The sequence below is a fragment of the Phascolarctos cinereus genome, unplaced genomic scaffold, assembly GCF_003287225.1.
Source record: "Phascolarctos cinereus isolate Bilbo 61053 unplaced genomic scaffold, phaCin_HiC Scaffold_4;HRSCAF=312, whole genome shotgun sequence".
Classification (NCBI taxonomy): domain Eukaryota; kingdom Metazoa; phylum Chordata; class Mammalia; order Diprotodontia; family Phascolarctidae; genus Phascolarctos; species Phascolarctos cinereus.
Window position 1 is genome coordinate 559,021,403 of NW_027555847.1, and position 11,949 is coordinate 559,033,351.

At 40.8% G+C, this 11,949-nt stretch overlaps 1 long non-coding RNA gene across 5 annotated transcripts in view; it reads right to left on the reverse strand.

Moving 5' to 3' along the window:
* The window catches only part of LOC144457003 (uncharacterized), a 28,685-nt gene extending 17,184 nt beyond the window's left edge, over positions 1–11,501 (reverse strand). For 2 of the 5 annotated variants that reach the window (XR_013486264.1, XR_013486262.1), the window contains exons 1-4: positions 11,287–11,499; positions 9,007–9,124; positions 6,383–6,530; positions 3,187–3,339 (exon numbers count right to left, since the gene is read on the reverse strand). This is a non-coding gene — a long non-coding RNA (uncharacterized LOC144457003). Of the gene's footprint in view, positions 1–3,181; positions 3,340–6,382; positions 6,531–9,006; positions 9,125–11,286 lie in introns of all 5 variants that reach the window. The other 3 variants (XR_013486261.1, XR_013486260.1, XR_013486263.1) reach the window with 3 other exon arrangements.
* Positions 11,502–11,949: the final 448 nt, after the last annotated feature.

Consider the following 11,949-nt stretch of genomic DNA (forward strand, 5'->3'; position numbering starts at 1 on the left):
CTAATGTATTCTACAGTATGTCCTCTGTCAGCTCAGGAAAGAAGACAAACAGCTGCTCTGTCTTAAACCCAGGGCCTCTCTATAAACTAGCTGACATAAGCTAAATTGAGCTTCACCCCATATAAAGATTTTAATAAACAAAACAAGCTGGTCAGCACATTGCTCTAGCATATTTAAACATCTCCTATGGCTTACTTCTATGTTTCATAGCCCTTGAGTTTTTATACAAAACAAGTCTGTATTAACTAGATATAATGAGTCTGAGCAGAAAAACAAAAACAACTCAGCCCTCTCCTGACAATAGGAAGTATCAGAGAGAGGCAACATAGAGCAGTGAAGAGAATTCTGGAGCTGGTGACAGGAAGATGTGGCTTCAAACTGCACCTCAGACACACTGGCTGTGAAACCCTGAGCAATTGATTTCATCTCTTAGCCTTGGTTTTCTCATCTGGAAAATGTGGATAATGCTAGACCCTACCCCACAGGGTTGTTGTGAGGATCAATGAGATGTGTATAAAATACTGGGCTAAAAAAGCACTATATGAATGTGAACTATTATTAATCACTGCATTCAGAGACTTTAGAGCTGGAAAGGCCTTGGAGATCATCTTGTCCAACTGCCTCATCTTGTGGAAAAGGAAACTGAGACAGAGTGAAATGATACGACTTACCCAGGGTAATGAGGTAACTTATCTGGGACTTAAGCCCAGATGTTCCAACTCAAAAGCCATTGTTTTTTCTAATATATTGTGCCCAGCTAAAATTTGAGATCCCTAGTCAGAAAGATGGCAGAATGAACCTACTAGAAATGACAGATAAAAATGACTTTGTTCAAACTTTCCATTTGATTAACTTATATAACCAGGTCCCGATTACCATGAACAAGAAATCCCCTGAAATGGTCCCATTATTCAAATTTGCAGTTTATATTTCCATTGGGCTGGAACCAATGACCATATTTTATATAATTATGACTTCAATTAGTGAAAATTCAAATGCATGCAACCACTTCATGGGATTTATTATTCGCCTTAATTGGGACCTAGCTACAAATACTGTGTGGAGAAAATGGGCTCAGACCATTCATGGGTCAACATGAATCTAGACATAAATCTCATTCATTTGTAGCTTAATTATATACCTACTCCCTCAGGCTTCTTGTCTCCTCTTCCCAATCTCCAAAGGTTTCCAAAGGTCAACTATTAGTCAAGTTTGTAGCTCACCCACCATATCCTTTCCCCCATACAATCTTCACCTTTACTTTCTAACACATACACATGCACATGCATGCACGCACATGTATGCATGCACACATGCACACACATTATTTATCATCTCTGCCATAATAAACATCAAAAGGAAGAAAAAATGTCTCTGGAAAGAGGCTGGTTAATCTAGTAAGGAGAATTTTAAACTGGGTTGGATTTGGGACAGATGATCTTGAAGGGTAGATTCAGAACCTTGAAGAATTAAAATTATAAGGTAAAGAAAGGCAGTTATGATCTGGTGGTAAGAAAAGCAAGAGGAAATCCACCTAAGGCCACCTCTCTTTTTGCTATGGGGATGTACAGAGCTTAGAAAATAGACAGGTGTTGGGAGACCAGATATGTGCACTCCCACAACTATGACTTGAATGAAATAATTGAGAAAAGGTGGGAATAAGAATCATAGAGTCCCAGAGCCATACTGGGCTGGTTAAGGGAAATAAAGGAGCAGAACCACAATGAGGTTGTCTTAAGCCTATCTCAGGGCCATTTAAGTAGCATACTCTGTAACTATACACACTCACATACACACATGTACAGACACACACACACATATAAACACACATATGTACACACACATACGCACATAGAATCTCCTCAGTTTAATTATAGGCTCCCAAACATTGGAGACTGTGTCGTTAGTTCTTCTGTATACCCTGTAATACCTAATAGAGTGTTATGTATTTAAGCTGCTCTCATTAAGTGCTTTTTGAATGAATGGATCAGTAGTTTCTTCAAAACAAGGGCTCAAGAAATTAAGGATTCGTTGAATCTGCCTTCCAATTCCAAGTCCTACAATTATCTTTTCTCTGTTAAAGGACTTTTATGTTGATGATGTTATACAGAGTCACTGTGAATTGTGCTTTTTCACTCACAAGCTTCCATTTACTTATTGACCTCCATTTATTTCTCAGTTTATGATATGCACTACGTTTAGAAGTTAGGAGACAGTATTTCCTAAAACAAAAAACAAAAAACAGCAGCAACAACAACAAGAAACACTCTAATGCAAACTTGGCTTACTGTCCTTGTTCTGAACAAGTAATGTTCTAACTGCCCATAAGGTGTGGCACAGTGGATAGAGTGCCAGGCCTGGAGTCAGGAAGACCTGAGTTCAAATCTGGCCTTAGACACTTACTAGCTGTGTGACCCTGGGCAAGTCATTGAACCTTGTTTGCCTCAGTTTCCTCATCTATAATATGAACTGGAGAGGGAAATGGCAAACCACTCCAGTATCTTTGCCAAGAAAACCCCCAAAGGGGTCACAAAGAGTCAGACATGACTGAACAACAAAAGAAGGCTACTGGAGGAGTTCACCCTCCAGCCCTTTAATCAGAGGGGCAGAATATAGGAGAAGGCATTTGGGACTAAAAGAATGTGAATTCTGGTCAGTTCTTTTTTCATTGTTTGCTACGGACAATATTTATCCCTTTGACTGTTCAATGTTTTCATCTGTAGCTTAGGTGCCATTTTCCTCCATCTGTGTTTTGGCTTGCTTGGTCCCTCCCCTCCTCCTTTAGTTCTTTCATCATGCTAGGCATCATTGTTAACCATTGGCTGAATGGGATGTCATTCATTTAAAACTAAAGCAAACCCCTGTATGTTCTACCTGTTTTCCAGAGGGCAGAACTGGGGCCAGTGCAGGGAAGGCTTTAAAAAGCCCCATGTTCTGATTTACCCAGGATAGGGAATTCCTGGTGTAGAAACTCCTACTCGTGAATGATTTTTCTCTAACTTACCTCCTTTAGCTAGCTTCCTGGGAAGCTGAGAGTTTAAAAAAATTTGTCTATGATCATCATGTATGTATGGGAGGAAGGACATAAGCCTAGGTCCACCTGACTCCAGTGCTGGCCCTTTATCTACTATATGAGGATGATTTTTCTAGTAATTTTAACTGTCCAAAAATGGAATATGACCTTACGGCATTCTCATCATTGGAAGTATTCAAATGAAGCTTTGGTAACCCATCTTCGAGGGAGGTCATGTAGGGTACTGCTGCATAGGGCAGGTGGGTGGACTCCAATGTCCTTGTCTTTTTATTCTTTCTCCTTCGATCCCCAGTGCCTAGCCCTGCCTGGAACATAACAGGGGCTGAATCAATACCTGTTGATTGGTTAATTGATTGACCCTCTTCTGACATAATCCCCCGAGGCAGATAAAGCATGAAGCAAGTTCAGATTCAGTTATTCTTCAGGACCCACAAACATTCCTCCTCTTCCCCCTTCTCCCCCCTTCCCCTGCCCATTGCCCCCACCACCATAGGAGGTTTTGTTTGTGTTTGTTTTTCTTGTAGATTAAGAACATGAAATCAAGGGTCTTTTCATTCAAAAGCACTTTGTGTAGTCCAAAAGGTGACTTCAAAAGCCACAGAGGCTGCAGGGAGAGCTTGTTGCAACCGATGTACAAGAGGCCTGGACACTTTTATAATGGTTCAGAACTATGAGATAAAGGGAATCTTCATTCAGATGGTGCTAGCCCTTATTTTGGACTCAGTTTCCCTCTGATCTACTTTTGGAAATGGTTTTTTGAGTTGAATAAGACAACTTAAGACAAGAAAAATGAGCTATGTGTCACAGATAGATAAGCACACGTCAAAATATAAATTAAGTTGGTAGTTTCCAAAAGGAGGTTCACAAGAATTCACCTAATGAGTAGGCATGGACTGATGAGTATGCTGTTATCTGCAGAGAGGCAACAGTGGAAAGAACACTAAATGGGGAACAGAAGATATGGGTCATAGCCTCAGCTCAAGCACTGATTTACCGTCTGGTCATTTTCTCTCTCTGAGCTTGGTTTCTTCATCTGTAAAATGGATGAGTCAGACTAAATGACACGTCGGGCCCTTTCTAGCTTTAATATCCTTAGTTCATATATAGACAAAGAGACCCAGCAAACCAAAAGGGGGTATTCATCTGGGGTATTGCTGTAAAACAAATCATCAAAGGAGGCATAGAGAGCCAGTTGGTTTTGGTAGTGCTGAGACTGAAGCAACTGTTGTGTATCTGTTCCTGCAATCCAGTTATCAGGAGTGCGGGCGGGCAGTTTGGTTGTGCATGACTTCTAAAAGTAAAAGGGTGGAATATGCAGCCTTGTTCTGGGGTGGGGCCATGTGGGATAGAGGATGCAGAGGGCAGTTATCAGCAAACTTAAAGACCTAATGGATCTTGCTTTTTGCCTGGTCTTTTCCCCTCTTCATAGAAATAGGGTGACGTGAAAGTGAGGGTGGGAAGGGTACCAGCCCAGCTCTGAGTCATGATGATTGTGGTGGAGTCAAAACCAAGCAGAGGAGCTGGTGGTAAATGAAGAGATGCTAGGATTTTGAGCCCTCTGTAAAGGAAGGCATTGGCCATCACAGGGGTGCTACTGCTACTGCTGCTGTTGCTGGTAAGGCTGTGCTGATAATACTGTTGGTGTTCATTTGTTTCAGTCATGTCCAACTTTTCATGATACCGTTGGAGATTTTATTGGGCAAAGATATTGGAATGGTTTGCCATTTCTTTCTCCAGCTCATTTTACGATGAGGTAACTGAGGCAAACAGGGCTAAGTGACTTGCCCAGGGTCACAGCTTAATAAGTATCTGAAGCTGGATTTGAACTTGTGAACAAGAGTCTCCCTAATTCCAACTCCAGTGCTCTACCCACTGAGCCACCTAGCTGCCCGCAATAATACTGTATGTCCATGCAATTTTTGTTATGACAATATGTGGTTTTCCAGTTGGAAAGGTGTGGATGGTACTGAGGGGCAGGAGGAACTAGCCAAGTAACTTCTGACCTTGAGATGAGAAAGTGATTGGTCCTTTAGTGGTCCTTTATTTAAAAGGCTTTATTGGTCCTTATTGTCTGAGGAACTAAGAGTAAACCAACCCAGGAGTTCAGAATTGTGATGAAAGAGTAAGGGAGGTGAGAGACAAGTATCCACAGACACTCAGATTCAGAGGACGGGAATGCCCCAGGTGGTAGTCTGCCTAGAGCAGGTGGAAGAGTCTCTCACTTTAGCAGGTGAGAGGAAGAGTAACTTCCCATGGGGTCAGGGCATACAGACTATGAGGAATGGGTGAGGAAGGTGCTGGACCTCCTGAAATCTGGGGATACAGGTAGCTTTGTGGCCCATGTAGGGAAGTTATTTCTCCCTGAGAGTTTAGCCAGGAGGTTGATGGGGAAGTGATCCAAGATAACCAGGTAGGGAGGCCTTAAAAGAGAAGCTTCTGTTTAGGTCTAGACTCCCATAGGCCATAGTGAGGGTTGGGTAAGCAGATTCCAGACAGCTTTGGCCCTTTAATTTTGTGACCAAGGAACTAGAACTGAGGAAAATCAAGACCCAGGCTCAAGGAAAGATGCTTGAGGCACTCAGCTGGAAACTATCTTACAGTTGGACATCAAATATATTAATCAAAGCACTTTGGGTCAGTTTTTCAACCAGTTCTGAGTCCATCTAACTAGGATAGAAGTAGTAATATTAATAGCATTAATGTGATGCTTTAAGGTTTGCAGAATAATTTCTAAATATTATTTCATTTTGTTCTCACAGAAACCTTAGGATATAGGTGCTAATATTATCCTTCTTTCATGGATGAGGAAACTGGAGAATACACAAGTAGAGTAATAATGTGTACTACATCACACAGCTAGTAAGTATTTGAGACTGAATTTGAATTCAGGTCCATCTGCCTCCAAGTCCTAGCTTTTATTCACTGTGCTACCTAGCTGCTTCCTCAAGCACTCTAGTTTTCTTAATCTTGGCCAGGAGAACATTATACTGAATAGGTGCTGAAATCTGGGTGTTCTGTGTGTTAGGGACTTTTCTGTTTTAGAGATCAGTTTAGTAATTCAGTAAAAAAAAAATGAAGTTAGTCGCAATGATTTGTTCTTGATGGTCCCATCTTGACCACTACAGTCAAAATTCTCAGTGCAGTTTTAAGCTATTATCATTAAGCTGTTACAGTTTAAAACTGCATTAAGACTTTTGGGACACCCTTTACTACTTCTTCTGAGAGCTCGAAGTATCTTTAACAATATGTTCTTAGATTTTGCCAGAAGTCTACCAGGCTCACTGTCTTGCACTTTAAAGAATTCTCTTTATTCCTTTTTTAAAAAAATTAAATTAGGACATCTTTTACCTGTTTTATGTCCTGTGATGCTCCTTTTGAAGAGTCTGGCTTTGGGGTACTGTCAGTCTCCCTGGATGATTTCCCGGTCAGTTTCACTTCAGAGGAATCCAAAGGATAAGGAGGAATCCAAGAACTGAACACAAGCTGGGGTCATAACCTGTAGTCCAAGGAACTTATCAGAACCAAATCATGAGGAAGAGGTTCAGACTTTGATATAACCAAGAGTCAACAGTAGGCAGCAAGCCAAAGCGGGAAATTTAACCTTGCTGACCTTTTCTTTTTTTTTCTTTTTTTTTTTTGTTAACATCACAGAGTAATGTCAGGGATATAGTTTTGGGGTTTTTTGGGGGGGTTCAATTTTATTTTATTTTTAGTTTCAAATTCTCTCCCTCCATCCACCCCTCTCCCACCCAATGAGAAGGCAAGAAATACAAAACCCCTTACAAATTTGAAGTCATGCAAATTTCTGCATTAGCCATAGGAATCTAGATTTTACAAAGAAGATGGAGGTCCAAATCATGACTAATCCTGGCTAGCTGTGAGATCTTGGGCAAACCATGAGCTAATTTTTTTTTCTTGTGTAAAATGAGGATAATTCTAATAATAGTTAAGATTTATATAACAATAACTATGTTCCAGTACTGTGCTAAATGCTTTACAATAATTCTATTATTTGATGCTCACAACAGCTCTTCGAGTAGGTTCTCTTGGAGCCTGTTATAGGCAGAACAAGTGCTTGTACCTGGTCCAGAGATCAAGGAAGACTGCAATTAGGGTAGGAGTTGCTTGTTGTTCAGTCTTTCAGTTGTGTCTGTCTCCTTGTGACTCCATTTAGAGTTTTCTTGGCAGATACTGGAGTGGTTTGCCATTTCCTTCTCCAGCTCATTTTATAGATGAGGAAACTGAGGCAAATAGGGGTAAGTGACTTGCTCAAGGTCACACAACTAGTGGGTATCTGAGGCCAGATTTGAACTCAGGAAGATGAATCTTCCTGACTTCAGGCCTGGCACTCTATCTACCACCACCTACCTGCTCATATTAATATAATACAGACGATAGTAGAAAAAATGAGGTATTATTAAGAGACAGTAAATATATGAGATATTAAATGAGATATGAGATACATATTATAATAATATCGCATTTTCTCTATTATAGTCTACTTTGATGTCTCATTGTGATGCAGAGGTGACCTTGGGTCCTCTGAGACTATGTCAACAAAGCACAAATTCTGGTAGGCCACTTCTACCAACTTGGAAAGTTTTCAAGTACAGATTGGGGATGGGTTGTGTGTCTGCCATTTGGGAATTAGCCTGGCTAAGTGTGGAGGAGTTCTTCACCAGAAGGTTGACCACCAGGTGATTAATGTTTTTGGCAATCAAACCTAATGAAATGGATAATAGGATTGCCATCAACATTAATGGAAGAAGTACTTATGAAGATGAAATCATAGACCTTGCAGAATATCTAAGTATCGGCACCTCAAATGCATAGGCCTACACATTTGTTCCTTTGAGAAGGAAGCAAAGTGAAGCAAATGAAATGAGATTGTTATTATAAGGCCAAAGGATTGGTCTCAGGTTTCCTAAGGAGCCGTTTTCTGAATCGATGTTCAATAAGCAATTATTGAACACCTATGACATACCAGACACTGCTCCGCATGGATTGGATTTTATGATCTACATCTTTGGTCAGCAACTTAGTTCAAGATGAGTCCCCATTTTTACTGGCCTAAAGACCCCTGTCGATGTGTTCCATTCGTCAGCTGTGTTTTCGTTGGACAGCTAGTGGTCCTTTCGAAAATGCCTAACAACTCTACTGCAGGTATTACTTTTTTTTTCAAAAATAATTGCAGGTCATTGAAAAGAGGAGTTTGGAATAGAATGATTATCCATGTCTTATTCATTTAGTTATGACTATGAGACAGAAATAAGAAAAGACCCTTTACTATTATTTGCTGCACATATTTCAAAACCCACACAGAGCAGACATCTCTATAGTAAACAAACTTGGGTTTTAAAAATTATTTCTGAATCTTATTATGCCAGTGACTTCTCATATTGCCTTCCTACTTGCCTATTTATCCTTGACAACCAACATATGCAAATGTACACATTGCCTTGCAATTTGCTGGATTGAAGGTGGAGGGCTGTGCTTAGCCATCAAAGCAGCTTGCACCTTTCTGAGGGAACTTTCTGTAATTTTTTTGACAATGTATTGTTGTTTCCCCCTATCAAACCAGCATCCATACCCCCCTGAGCCAATAACATTGAATAATAAAATGGAATGTTTGCTTTGGAAAGAACCTTGGAGACCATCTAATCCAATCCCCTTTAGTTTGCTAATGGAGAAATTGAAATGATTTGCCCGTAGTGTTTTAGCTCAGTGACCAGAGCCTTCTGGTTTCCAGTTCAGGCCTCTTTCTGTGGCTTTCCCTCTCTCACTGAGTTTAGGGATGTCTTTTGGGATCTTGGCTTTTGATTTGTAAGGAGCATCTCCCCTTCTTTCCCTCTTTAATAAGTAAGGCCAGCATCTAGAGTGCTAAGTGTACACAATTTCAGTGAAAGCTTAGATATGGCCATGCATAACTAAAGTCCTAAGATGCTTTTTAAAAAGCCAGTGAATAAGCAAACCTGCTTTTGGCAGACTTCCAAGTTGTAGATTTGTGTGCAAATATGTAGAGACCTCTTTGGGGAATCATCCCTTCTATCTTCATGTAGTCTGCCTTCTAAGCTCTGTGGAGCTCACTGCCTGCAATGGAAGGAGACTGTGCCTTAACTGCCGTGTTCTTAGCAAATGTCTATTTTTATTTCAGCATTCAGACAGACACATCCATGGCCTGGAGAAACCTCACTCCAGTGGAAAATGTTTCCCTCTCCTTATACCATCCCCCTAATCCCCCCACCTGCAGCCATCAATCCTCGTCATTCTGGTTAGGCAGACTCAGTGAGGTGTAAATGAAAAGAGTATGGTCCTCTTTGGGATAGGATTCTCAGGAAGGTAAGCCAGCAGAGTTCTTGAGTGATGGAGCTTAAAAAAAATCCCTCCCCTCAAGTTTCTAAGGAAATTCTGAGCCCCTCTGGAAATTCATATGGCAATGGATGGAGAGAGATAGGAGATGTCAGATTGGGTAAAAATATGGTTAAAAGATTCCTTCCTCAGAAGTGATTTTGGACTTGGGAGTGATTACAACCCATAGACACAGACTGCAATTAAATACATAAGGTGTTGTGTTTGAAAATATGCTTATAATGTACCTGGCAGATGCAAGATAATTCCAGCCCAAGGGTGATGGTGATACCTGATTGGGGAGGGGGCGTGTGTGTGTCAGGATCTAAGGCCATCCAATGGGTCTTGTGTCACCAGGCAACAGGGTTGTGAGGGAACAAAAGAGCTCTTAGAGGTTCAATGAGAAAGGGGGGGGGATGGGAGAACTGTGATATTCATTTTGATGAGAAGCATTATAAGCAAAGACAAGAATAAGAAAAAGGAAGAGACTGAGTCTTAGAGGAACTCAGGATGGGGTTGATTAATAAAAGAGAAAAGGAAGCAGAGCACCAAGATGAGTGCTCAGAACCAAACTAAAGGTTAGTCAGAGGATGAATTTGGGCTGATCCAGCTTCATTGGTGGGTCAGGTGATCTTGAGCAAAACAATTCTGACATAATTTTAGGGTGGGGAGTAGAATGATGGTCTGGACAGAAAAGCACTTTGCTTCTCCAAACTAACAAAAACCAAGCACTTAGGATAATGAGGGAGGAAAAAGAACCCAGAATAGGTTGAGGGAGAAAAGCAGCATAAACTAGTAAGAGAGGACCATGTAAATAAAGCACATCTTAAAAGAGATTGTTAAATACTTTTAACCTGGACCAAACTAGTAGAGTAATAGGAGATTATAAATTTAGAACTTAACTCAGATTTTGCCCCAAAATCCCTTGGGCTGTAGTAAAAATAGGTGTGTATTTCAGCGAGTTACACAATTTGAGAGCTGGACCTCAGTGACTGTCTAATTCAAACTTTCCCTCCGTACAGGCTGCTTGCTGTTCCTCACTCATGGTCCTCTACCTCCAAACTCCATGCCTATTCACTGACTGTCCTTCATGCTTAGAACGCTCACCCACCTCCCACCTTTTAGATTTCTTTCAAGACTCACTCAGCTCTCACCCAATTCAAAAGGATTTTTCCTGCTCTCTTCTCTTACGAGATTACTTATCATTCACTCTGTATGTATCTAGCATATATCTAGTTATTTCCATGTTGTTTCTCCCATTAGAATGTGAGCTCCTGGAGGACGTGGACTGGTTTTGCTTTTCTTTGTATCCCTAGCACTTATGCAGCCTGGCACATAATAAGTACTTGATGAATACTTATTGACTGCCTGAATGGCCAAAAGGAATTCCTATAATAGTATATTAAACAATTGGACAACCAGACTCTGCTTGAAGATCTCCAAGAAAGGGGAACCATTTCACAAGAGAGCCAGTTGGCACAACTGGTGGAGTATAGGACTTAGAATCAGGAAGATCTGAGTTAGAATCCTGCCTGCCACACTCCCTAGCTGAGAGAATTTGGGCAAATCATTTAACCACTCTGTGCCCCAGTTTTCTCACCTGCGAAACTGGGAAAAGAAGTAGCACGTACCTCGTGTGATTGTGTTGAGGATCAAATGAATTAATATTATAAACCATTTTGCAAACCTTAAAGAGCTAAATAAATGTAGTGATAGTTGTTGCTATCATCATCATCATCATCATCATCATCATCATCAACTCATATCCATTTTTGAATAACTCAGATGGTTAGAAAGTTTTTCCTGACATTGAGCCCAAATGACCCCTTTGTATCTTGTACCCACCCATCTCTGCTGTTCTACCCTCTGGACCCAAACAGAACAGACCATTAAGTTAGACTTACTAGGTCTCCCTCTTCTTCAGTTTTATGAACGGTGGGCACTTCCAGGAACTTCTGAAGACCATACTTAACAGGACTTCAGAAGCCATCTAGTACATCTTATACTTGACCAGCGATCCTGCTAAAATCTCCCACTAGCAGTCAGCCAGTGTCTCTCTGAAGACCCTCAAATAGGAAGCTCAGCTGCTTCCTCAGTCAGCATATTTCATTCAAAAGTTCCCTTCCTCAATTCCCCTCAGAGTCAGTGTTAGCACATACTTCTAAGAAGTACCTCCCCCTCTCCCTTTTAGCTTATTCGACGAACTTTGACACAGGTTGCTAGAGCAGGCATGCAAGATTAACTTTCTTTTTGTCATGTAAGACCAATAAGAAGCATTTTAACAATGTGAGCCTTGATCTGGGTTCTAGACCTACCCTGTCTGGTTACTAACCAACTGATTAGTATGACTTTAGAAAAGTAAACCAAACTCTCTGTGTCTCAGTTTCCTAATCTATGAAATAAGAAGGAAGGAGTAGATCTTGATTTGGGGACTATGAATTTTTCAAAAAAGTGAGTAACTTTCAATATGGCTGTTTTCCTTTGTAATGCTATGCATTTTATTATATGCATTTAAAAACTATACTCTGAGAAGGGGCCCGCAGAGTTCACCACGCTGCCAAAAGGAC